We start from the raw sequence: 12,481 nt of genomic DNA, 5'->3' as shown, positions 1-12,481 counted from the left end.
GGGGTGATGACGAGGGACGAATGAGACCTGCAGCAAGAGACTCCTTTATGTAGGTCTCCAGGGCTCCCCGCTCAGGTCGAGAAATACTGTATAACCGTCCCTTGGGAAAGGCAGCTCCAGGGAACAGCTTAATTGTACAATCATAAGGTCAGTGGCGAGGAAGTGACTGAGCTTTCTGCTTACTGAACACCTCACCCAACTCGTGATATGTTTCAGGAACCAGGGACAAATCAGGAGGAGCAGACTCACTGACCCGACTGGGGACAGCATGAGAACAGGCAGTCCTGAGGCAGTTAGCATGGCACTCAATGCTCCAACTAGTTACCTTACCAGTCACCCAATCGAACAAAGGATTGTGTTCTCTTAGACAGAGGTATCCAAGAACCAGAGGAACATGGGGGAAGGCAAAATGAAAAAAAGAAATAACCTCTGAATGATTCCCCGACAACAACATCTTAACCGGTTCAGTCCTCATAGTGATCCGTGCCAGACTACTGCCGTTCAGAGTGGTTGCTTCAATGGCTTCCGGTAATTGCTCCTTGGAAAGCCCCAGCTGTTCCACTAAGTCGGCATCAATGAAGCTGTCATCGGCACCTGAATCGATGAAAGCGTTAATCGCTAAACTCTGATTCTTATTTATGAGGGTAGCAGGAAAACAAGGTCTGACAGGGCTCTTGAGAGGTTGAAACTGGCTCGCTAACAAACCTCCCAAACTTAACGAGCCGAGCAGTTTAACGGGCGCTGAGGACAAACGGAGATGTAATGTCCCGAGCTACCACAGTAGAGGCAGCTGTTGGTCTCACGTCTACGTTGGCGCTCGTCCTTAGTTAACCCGTGCCGCCCCACTTGCATAGGTTCAGGATCTGGCGGCAGGACTCCTCCACTAATCCCGTGTGAGGGAAAATGATCAACCCGTTCTGGTCCACTTCCTGACCCGAATGGTAACCGAGTCTCAGATTGATTAGATGGACCCCACTGCTTCTCCCTCCTTCTCTCTCGGACTCTATTATCTACCCGAATAGCTAAGGTGACCAAGCTGTCTATGTCACTAGGCTCTGGATAGGATATCAGCTCGTCCTTGAGTTGCTCCGACAACCCCTGGTAAAAAGCCGCTTGTAGTGACTCCTCATTCCAACCACTCTCCACAGACAACGTCCTGAACTCGATCATAAAGTCTGCCACACTGCGAGCTCCTTGGCGAAGAGTGAACAAACGTTTAGCTGCGTCCTTACCTCGGACTGGATGGTCAAAAAGCTTTCTCATCTCTCCCGTGAACTCCTGGTATGAAGCCATGCAGGTCTCCTGTCGTTCCCAAACGGCTGAAGCCCATTCCAGAGCTCTTCCACGCAGCAGTTCAATAACAAAGGCTATCCTAGCCTTGTCAGTGGCGTAAGAATGGGGCTGCAGATCAAACACTAACCCACACTGCATAAGAAAAGAACGGCATCTTCCCAAATCCCCTTCATATTTATCAGGCGTCGGTACCTTGGGTTCACGGAAGGAAACCGCACCAGACACGGCAGGTGAGATGGGTGAAACAGGTGGTGAATGAATCGCCGGCAAACTGAGCTGATCCTGGATTTGTGTCAAGCTAGCAGATAAGTTCTGGATTGAACCCGCTATCTCCTGTAGCGCCGCCTTGTGTTGTCCCAATGTCTTCCCCTGCTGGGTAATGGCATGGCAAACGGAGTCCAGGTCCGCTGGGTTCATCCTTGGCCGGATCGTTCTGTCACGTTCTTTCAAAATCGAACCCAGAAGCAGACCAGGACAAGGAGAGTAGGAAGAAGGTGAGTATTTATTTACAAGTGAATGTGAATGGGTAGATATATCCAGGTGGCGTAGCGGGCAGTGGTGGTGAGTTGATGGGAGTAAATAGGTGGATCCAATGGGGTAGCGGAATCCTCCGCCGACCAGGCGGGAATGGGGTAAATGATCCGGGTGAGTAATGTTCATGGCTAACGATCCGGCAGGGAATGGATGTCAGGTCAGAGCTTTTGAAGGGGTGAGGTGATGATCAGGACAGGTGTGCAGATTACTGATGGGATACAGGTGCGGGTGAACATCGATCTCCCAACAAGCTAATTCGCCCGGCAACCAGACAGGGTGCGTTCCAGGACACCGGAAACACACTCCAGGACAGAAACACAGGCAAACACAGACTCAGGAAGCGTGATTCGTGACAGCTTGCTTAGTGGTGTTGCAGACTGTGGGGCCTTTCAGAACAGGTGTATATATAATGAGATCATGTGACAATTAAATAAAGTCCACCTGTTTGTCCACCTAATTATGTGATTTCTGAAGGTAATTGGTTGCACCACTTTTCCATTTTATTCTTTTATTTTTGTAATTTTTTTAAATTTGTTGAATTTCACTTCACCTATTTGGACTTTTTTGTGTATGTCCATTACATGAAATCCACATAAAAATCTATTTAAATTAACGGTTGTAATGCAACAAAATAGGAAAACGCTGAAGGGGCTGAATACTTTTGCAAGGCACTGTATGGTTGTTTTATGAAAATCTGGGAATATTTGGCCAAGGAAACCTTTCTGGTTGGTCTCAGTGAATGTAAAGCAGTTAGGAAGGGAGACCTTTTAAAACGGAATTGAGTGAAGTAGCAACACATATGTTAAATTACCAACTAATGAGCATGGAGATCCTCACAAGTTTGATAAACCTTATACACTACCTTTCAAAAGTTTGGGGTCACTTAGACGTTTCCTTGTTTTCCTTGAAAACATACATGAAATGGGTTGCAAAATGAATAGGAAATATAGTGAAGATGTAGACAAAGTTATAAATAATGATTTTTAATTGACATAATAATTGTGTCCTTCAAACTTTGCTTTCGTCAAAGAATCTTCCACTTGCAGCAATTACAGCTTTGCAGACCTTTGGCATTCTAGTCAATTTGTTGAGGTAATCTGAAGATATTTCACCCCATGCTTCCTGAAGCACCTCCCACAAGTTGGATTGGCTTGATGGGCACGTCTTGCGTACTATACGGTCAAGCTGCTCCCAGAACAGCTCAATAGGGTTGAGATCCGGTGACTGTGCAGGCCACTCTATTATAGACAGAATATCAGCTGACTGTGTCTTCCTTAAATAGTTCTTGCATAGTTTGGAGCTGTGCTTTGGGTCATTGTCCTGTTGTAGGAGGAAATTGTCTCCAATTAAGTGCCGTCCAGAGGGTATGGCATGGCGTTGCAAAATGGAGTGAAAGCCTTCCTTCTTTAATATCTCTTTTACCGTGTACAAATCTCCCACTTTACCACCACCAAAGCACCCCCAAACCATCACATTGCTTGACAGATGGTGTCAAGCACTCCTCCAGCATCTTTTCATTTTTTTCTGCATCTCACAAATGTTCTTCTTTGTGATCCAAACACCTCAAACTTAGATTTGTCTGTCCATAACACTCTGTCCAGTATCTGTGTTCTTTTGCCCATCTTATATTTTATTTTTATTGGCCGGTCTGAGATAGGGCTTTTTCTTTGCAACTCTGCCTAGGCCAGCATCCCGGTGTTACCTCTTCACTGTTGACGTTGAGACTGGTGTTTTGTGGGTACTATTTAATGAAGCTGCCAGTTGAGGACTTGTGAGGCGTCTGTTTCTCAATCTAGACACTCTAATGTACTTGTCCTCTTGCTCAGTTGTGCAAGTGGGGCCTCCCACTCCTCTTTCTATTCTGGTTAGAGGCAGTTTGCGCTGTTCTGTGAAGGGAGAACACAGCGTTGTACAAGATCTTCAGTTTCTTGGCAATTTCCCGCATGGAATAGACTGACAAGTTTAAGAAGAAAGTCTCTGTTTCTAGCCATTTTGAGCATGTAATCGAGCCCACAAATGCTGATGCTCCAGATACTTAACTAGTCTAAAGAAGGACAGTTTTATGTAATGTAACGTCATGATTTGTTGTCAAGGATGCTTATCAAATCAAATGTATTTATATAGCCCTTCTTACATCAGCTTATATCTCAAAGTGCTGTACAGAAACCCAGCCTAAAACCCTAAACAGCAAGCAATGCAGGTGTAGAAGCACAGTGGCTAGGAAAAACTCCCTTGAAAGGCCAAAACCTAGGAAGAAACCTAGACAGGAACCAGGCTATGAAGGGTGGCCAGTCCTCTTCTGGATGTGCCGGGTGGAGATTATAACAGAACATGGCCAAGATGTTCAAATGTTCATAAATGACCAGCATGGTCAAATAATAATAATCACAGTAGTTGTCGAGGGTGCAGCAAGTCAGCACCTCAGGACTAAATGTCAGTTGGCTTTTCATAGCCGATCATTAAGAGTATCTCTACCGCTCCTGCTGTCTCTAGAGAGTTGAAAACAGCAGGTCTGGGACAGGTAGCACGTCCGGTGAACAGGTCAGGGTTCCATAGCCGCAGGCAGAACAGTTGAAACTGGAGCAGCAGCACGGCCAGGTGGACTGGGGATAGCAAGGAGTCCTCATGCCAGGTAGTCCTGAGGCATGGTCCTAGCTAGGGCTCAGGTCTTCCGAGAGAGAGAAAGAAAGAGAGAAAGAGAGAATTAGAGAGTGCATACTTAAATTCACACAGGACACCGGATAAGACAGGAGAAGTACTCTAGATATAACCCACTGACCCTAGCCCCCCCGACACAAACTACTGCAGCATAAATACTGGAGGCTGAGACAGGAGGGGTAAGGAGACACTGTGGCCCCATCCGATGAGACCCCCGGACAGGGCCAAACAGGCAGGAAACTATTATTATTTGTCATTTTCCGTGATCTGGAAAAAGTTAACAACTCAGCTGCCAGGACAAAATTCGAAACAACCCAGTTGGCTAGTTCAGCTATCTGTCAAGAAATGGGCAGGTTGTAACTTGATCCTACTGTTACTATTGGATAGAGCGAGGCTGTAACTCTGCTCCCTTTCACATCTCTCTCCATCGCTCAAATAATTTGCTGGCTGCTGTTTATTAATATATTACCTAGCTTAATGGCAATTACATTTTCTACCAAGCCATAAATGTGCATAATATCTAACAAGGAGGGCAAGGGTAGGATTTTAAAATTTATTTTTTATTATGACGATGCACATAATGTCTGAATGACTCAAATCTGCCCACAGTTTGAGAACTGAGAACACATATGCGCGCGCTTGATCTACAGCTTCCTTGGTTCATAATCATGCAGGCACGAGCCTTATTATTTAGGCATTTTAAAACCCTTCCCTCTTTCCCTATTATGGCAATAATCTAATCCAACTATCAACTGTCAATTTACAAATACGATTGCAGCTGATCAGAGAAGCACAACAGTAAATAGCCAACACACCAAAGAGGTTTAGAAACTGTGTGGTTACACCGCAAGTCAGATGGCTCGTTACCGGGAAATGGTGCATGTTGAAAATGATAACCAGGTTACGTTAGCTAGCTACGTTGGCTATTTTCTCCCCTGATATCTTAGCACCATGTTTATCTAGACAGCTAGCTAGCATAGGAACTAATATAGCTAGCTAGCTAACACTACAGATGAAAGGGTTAGATATTGTAATCTTTGCTAACAGGTCACATAGCAATCTGCTTAGATAGCTAGCTTGCGTATTGCTTATACATGTTGTAACGGTTTTGACTTGAGGTTATTATTTATAGGGGTGCCAGGTAGGTTGTGCCTACCAGAGAAAACATTGGTTTCTCCTTTTAGTTTGGGTGGGATTGAGTCCCATCTGGTCCGTCAAGTCTACACCAATACAAAGGACTTATGTAAAAGTCAGGATGGAAATAAACTTTTCTGAAAACATTGGAAAGAACTTCAAAAACAACTATATTCTTTTGCGTGGGTTGTATTAAAAACATCAATGATTACACACACATATATAATAATATCACAATGAGTTCTGGTTCCTCCAGAAATGTCCTGTACCTCGGGCCTAAAAAGAGTCCAGCCCGGTAAAGGAGTTCAGTGAACTCAAGTGACTTTTGTCACGCAATGTTTGTCCGTTCATTCAGTGTAGCATAAACCCAGTATTAAACATACCATCAATATAACAATTATTTTACCACAGAACTTAAAGCGTATCAACTCTTACTAAGTCCTCAACTACAACTAACTACATAAATCATCACAGTATACCTCACATCAAAACAAATGAAATACCGTATACAAAAAGGTTGTAGTCAGTCGGTCAGTCAGACAATCCAATCCGCCAATAGATCTCCAGCGGAGAAAGGCCACGAAGAACGGAGGACGGTGTAGTCCACGGACGCAAAGAGTGGATCCGATCCTGGGTAAACTCTATTAGGCAACAAAACAACGGAATAGAGAAGCTTCGGGAACTGAGGGTTGAACACATCCTCAGTCACGTCTCCATCACAACCCCACTTTTGCGTAGCTGATGCTGGCTATTTAATTGGGAATTAAAGGGAAAGCACCCGATTGGAAGGAGCTGCACTGAGACGGTTCAGAAAAATTCAGGGCCGTCACAATGTCCAGGGCCGGGTACGTCAACACAAGCCTTATTATTAGTGAATTAAACTCAACTAATATTTGCAACAGGAGTTTGATTTTGGTCACTGTGTCAATTCATCCATTTCTCAATACTGTACCTTTCTGTTGGAGAATGAGCTAGCTTGCTGCTGCTGATTTTCCCAGCTATGCATTCCTCGGCATTGTGCTGTGCTCGTGGCTCAGGCGGTGAGCGGTGTCGTGGACAATCGGTTCAAATATGACGCTAACAAGAACTTTGTGAAATCAATAGGCTTTTAATAAAAAAGTATCGCAAGCCGGAGTGGTCCGCGGAACACACACCTTTTTCAGAGCACTCGCTCTGATTTATACACATACAACATATGAGTCCATCCCACATGCAAATTAAGTTACATCCCAATCCGTGCATCCTGCTTGTTCAGCCCAGTAACGCCCATATCTGCTTTCCGTCAGATTATAATGATGACAAGACCCTTGCTTTGACCTAAAGATAATATACGTCCCTCTATCCTATAGGCCTATGCTTTGACCCTGTAATTAACTCAATCTGTTCCTTTGTATGTGTGTCTTTATTTCGGATCAGCAGACTGTGTGTCTCCTCTAGTTTTAGTGTGTCCAGCTGTCCTGGCGCCTTCTCTTCATGTGGTTGTCTAATATCAGCAGACTATGTGTCTCCATTTTTAGTGTTTCCAGCTGGTCTCCTCTCCTATACAACAGACAATGTATTTTACCAGAATGGCAAATGCACTCTATAAGTGTATCTCTCTCTTGTGTTACAGTATTTATGTTCCTCCATATATGTACATAATTTCTCCCATAGCGGCGGCTGACATAGCAGCAGTTTTTCTATGTAGAGGGACTATCGGCAAAGCTGATAGAGAAGGGCCGATAGCCGATAGACTAGAAAAGGCCAATATCGGCCCGATATATCGGCTCAAACGATTATTGGTCATTCTCTATCCTAGACCGAGCCACTGCAGCCCCTCATGATTAGTTGAGGTCAAAGTTGCCCATCCCTGAGCTAGAGGGATGCTTTCACATCTGGGCCAGGACTGGTCGGCTGTCTGATGTAATCTTATCCCATCATTGTGTAATGCTATAGCACACCCTCACAAATCACTATTGATAAGACGACAGTACCTGAATGTTCCTGCCGCATCTGAGAGAGAAAAAAAGGGGGGAAGAAAGAGAGAAATAGAGATTTGCCATATCACCATCCAGTTCATCTGTGCCACCCTCATCGTTCAAAGACCGTTCGACTGACGTTAATACGATGCAGTGCTTTGAACAAATTTCCTTGCTTTAGTTTTACCGACCGAAAATAACTTCTGTTGAATTCTGCTAATTCATGCTGCTATTCATACTACAGCTCGTATTAATTGAAAATGTTCTTAGCAACGAACGTTGTCTGGCGAGGAAGCAGCTAATATTACAGCCATGCGACATCAATTCACATCTGCTTTGATGAGCCCATTGTTTCATGGTTTTCTTTCTTTCTTTTCTAAGATGCAACGATTCTATAACGATGAGTCAGACATAGTTCAGTTAAGTGAACTATCATGGTGACGTTGAGATGATTGAGTTTTTGATTGAGTTCAAGTGTGTGTGTGTTTGTGTTGGTGCTTGTGTTTGTATGAGTGTGAGTGTGTGTGTGTGTGTGTGTGTGTGCGAGTGTACGTGTGTGTGTGTGTGTGCGTGCGTGCGTGCGTGCGTGCGCGGTGCCCTTTGCTCAGTCCGTCCTACTCACAGTATGGTCCTGCTGTGTGACTGTATGCAGCATGAGTGGAGCTGTGTGTGGGAGATAACAACCAGCAGGGTGGAGGGTTAGGATTCACCCGTCTCCCCCTTGTCTGCCTCACCTCACTGCGACCTCTCCTCCATTCACTGCCATTACACAGCTCTCATAGTCATTAATAACCAAGCCGGTCTGTGATACTGTTGCAGCTATGCATCACCATCCAGCACATTTTAGAGTGCTTTGGGAGGCGTCCAACAGTCTGCCTTCCCGTCACAAATTGTAATCAAAACAACATATTTTTCATCAACATGTATCAGTACTGTAGCCTACAGTATGCACTGACTTACTGTACTGTAAGTTGCTTTGGATGCAAGCGTATGTTGGTGGAATACATTTATATTATTAATACATGATTTTTTTCAGAGCGGGGTGATGTTTCAGTCAGGTGGTCAGACACTGGATGGATTGATGTTGGTCTGCGATTCCGTGTTTTTTGGGGGGGAGACGTTTGTGTGTGTGTGTGTGTGTCTGTTTTTGTGGTTGTGTTTATGCTTATGCGTGTGTGTGTGTGTGCTGGAGACTAGACCAGACTGTTGGTCTCCTCTGACATTATCTATTAATTTCCCAATGGTGCGTCTCTCTAATACCACAAAGTATCGGGACAGCATTGGGACAGCATCGGGACAGCATTGGGACAGCATCGGGACAGCATTGGGACAGCATCGGGACAGCATTAGGACAGGAGAATAATCCTAATGGCAATATGGGGACCTGCACTTTTTCATGTTATTGGATAGGATAGATAGAAAAAGAGGAAATAAGGGAGAGGGAGTGTGTTGAAACAGCAGTGGGGTGGATTCAAACCCATGCTGCAGCTGTACAGTACACGTGTTTCAGCGGCAATGGCTTAGACAACTACACCCCCCTGCAGACCACAGGGACCTGCACTTTTGGCAAACAACTCGTCACATGGATTCTCTTTTAATAGGTTTTGATGTGTTTGGCATCGATAGATCTTGAATGATCAAATGCCCCCCCCCCAAACAGATGTGAACTAAATGATTATTTCACAGAACAGTGCACAATGTCTCTCTACCTTCTACTGATCTCTGTAACTGTGATTAACATGCCAAAACAGCATGACTTTCAGAAACTATGCAAAATAACTTGAACAGCTACCCTTCTTTGGGCACTCAACCGAAACCCCATCTATCTGTAGTGAAGCAGCATATTGTGCAACACATCCCGTACCCTACTTTAGCTTTGTTCTATTTAGCTGCAGGAATCAAGACGATGGTGAATGAACAAAGTGGGTGTGTGTCCCAAATGGCACCTTATTCCTTATATAGTGGACTACTTTTGACCAAATCCCTATGGTCCCTGGACAAAAGTAGTGCACCACAGTATACAGTGAATAGTGTGCCTTTTTGGATGCAGTCAGTGTACAGCCAGCATGTTTGGTTCATTTCAGGCTGCGTAGGTTTTATTTGAGAAATGAGTCCATACTGTTAGCTGCTCCACTTGCAGGAACTAAACTGTTGGACGATTATACTGTTATATAAATTTGTAATCAGGATGTTAAAAAAAACTAAATGTGGGAGTTTTCTTCAGTATGGTGAAAGGGAGCTATTTTTCACGTGTTATAATACCTGCGCTTAAGATATATATTTCACATCAGCTTTTCAAATGTACAAGTTTCCTGTAAATCTGCCATAAGATGTAGGTGATGGATTTGAGATTACATCACCACGTATACACACTGTGTTGCTATTTAGTCTATTATTATCACGGTTCAGGGAAGACCCAGATGCAGGTGTCGAAATAACAAAAGTCAAGGGCAGGCAGAGGTCAGTAATCCATATCAGAGTCCAAAAGGTACAGAACGGCAGGCAGTCTCACAGTCAGGGCAGGCAGAGTTCAATAACCCAGTGTGGTGGGACAAGGTACAGGACGGCAGGCAGAATTGTCAAAACCGTGAAAAACTAGAAACCAGGAACTATAGAAAAGACAGGCTCAAAGGGAAAACCGCTGGTAGGCTTGACGAACAAAACAAACTGGCAACAGACAAACAGAGAACACAGGTATAAATACACAGGGGATAATGAGGGAAGATGGGAGACACCTGGTGGGGGGTGGAGACAATCACAAAGACAGGTGCAATAGATCAGGGTGTGACAATTATCACAGTACTTGTCTCTCTTAACATCTATCTTAAGACGTAATATTGCTGTGTGGGTCAGAACAGCGCTGTAGAGGGAGACAAGCAAATTAATGTTTTTTTGGAGGCATTTGTTCTAACAAGACACCTGCTTAGTATGGGCGAGCCATGATGCCGACACTGTGACTGGGCCAGAAACAGCCAGCGGATGGCGACTCAGGCCTCAGAGCCCTGGGCCCAGTCAGAGCTCATTGCTCATTGCCAGTCTGGACACACACAGTTTTTAAAGAGGGAGTTGCATTGAGGCAATGTGTCAGCAGTGGGAAGAAACAGCCCAAGAACAGGGCTCTTTTGCCTAAAGATATGCCCTCTCCTCTTCTCCTTCTGTTATTCTGCACTGATTGGGAAAGACTTGACAGTTGAAAACAATATGGTGGACACTCACCATGGAAATGTAATAGTCTGGTGGCCATTTGATTAGTTGTTCAGGACCTGTCACAAACTCATACAGTAGTCAATACAATCACAAGGCTGCCTTTGTCTTGTTCACTCAAAGACTTGAGGAGGAATACAGTCGCTCTTTCACCATTGTGTCCCAAAATAAAAAACTGTAACAACAACCTCAGAAACAGAAACAGAAATGTCTTTCCGGCCCCCCCCCAAAAAACTAGGCTAAACAACTAAAAATCCACCAACTGGAAGCTCTTAGGAGGAATACAAAGGAGCTTGTTTGTGCTTTACTCTTTGTTGTTGTTTATTTATTGGTGTGCTTTTGACCGTTTTGAAGGGTTTCTCCTTATTTATCCCCATTTGGGAATACCATTAACTGTAGGATTCATTAAGTTGGAGTTGGTTTCATTTATAGTTAGAGGTTTAAATGTAGATTGAGCTTTAGAATATCTACTGTTTGGGAGATGGCCAGCCAGTGTGTGTGTGTGTGTGTGTGTGTGTGTGTGTGTGCATGCATGTGTGTCTGTGTTTGTGTGTGTGTGTGTGTCTGCTCCCGGTCTGTCTGTGTGTGTTGTGTATTTCTTCTGTGTGCACAGGACTGGAAATCAACAACAGGATATCACAAAGCAGACAGAGAGCAAGGTTACCATCAGATGCAGGCAACTGGATGAAACCAGACAGGTTTACAGCTTCTTATGGATTATTACAGTTAACATAGTATGGATGCAAGACTATCATTGATCAATATTGTAAACTCAGTCATGCCTCTGCTATGCGTCACATTTACAGTACAGAATTATAATGTAAACGTGAGTTATTGGTTGATTTATTGACTGGTTTATTGTAGTCTCACACTTCACAAAGGAGTGTTCATCTTATGCAGTCTATATATTATGGCTTACAGTATGTGTTTTATACCCAATGCTGAATCTGTCAAGATTCTAGGCTTTCTAATGGAAAGGGCCACTCTACTGCAGGGATAGAGTGGCTCTCCTCTTTAGCTGACAAGCATTTACTGCTCACACTTAATGCACACACACACACACACATTCAAGTTGCTGCGTCTCCCAGCCTGACAAAGCACAAGAAACAAAGGCCATTTAGGCAGCGTTCGATGCGGGGTAGATAAGTGTTAGGCCTGGGTCGAACTGAGGAAATGTACAGAGAGGATTTCAGTCATTTTGATCTACAGTCCTGTGTCTCTACTATGGCCTGGTGCTCCGAGTGCCTTTCTCACCTGCTGGCATACTCAAGTAGAGTTATTCTGATCAGATGGCTAAAATGAAGAAGTATAGGTCAGAGGAGAGATGTTGCTTTTTTTGTAAGAGATGAGGGAAAACGTTTTGCTTTAGTTTTTTTTCTTGACCTGTATATAGTAGTCAGTGTAGGTTGCCTTCTCTTCAGTTTGTGTGGCTGTGTGTGTGTGTGTGTGTGTGTGTTTCTCCCAGATCTGTTATTATAATGTGGCGCAGTAGAAGGAACCCAGAGCCAGGGTCCAGGCTCTGACCTTCTTTGCTAATTAAGTGTCCAACCTATTTTTCCACTCGAGGAAAAACGCTCATATCTTAGAGATCGCCAGAAGGCCCTAAGAGCCGCTCGTTGCTCAATCCTCTCAGCCTGACGGTGTGTCTGTGTGTGTGTGTCTTCGTGTGTACTCATATCATCGGGCTAAGTATATATGAC

At 44.3% G+C, this 12,481-nt stretch overlaps 1 protein-coding gene across 1 annotated transcript in view; it reads left to right on the top strand.

Annotated features, from left to right (window-relative positions):
- Positions 1-12,481, top strand: part of LOC115109694 (contactin-1a-like) — a 128,088-nt gene that overhangs the window by 31,628 nt on the left and 83,979 nt on the right. The gene's annotated exons all lie outside the window — the stretch shown is intronic.

This window comes from Oncorhynchus nerka, linkage group LG25 (assembly GCF_034236695.1).
Source record: "Oncorhynchus nerka isolate Pitt River linkage group LG25, Oner_Uvic_2.0, whole genome shotgun sequence".
NCBI classification, from domain to species: Eukaryota; Metazoa; Chordata; class Actinopteri; order Salmoniformes; family Salmonidae; genus Oncorhynchus; species Oncorhynchus nerka.
This window is presented reverse-complemented; position numbering and strand designations above follow the sequence as displayed.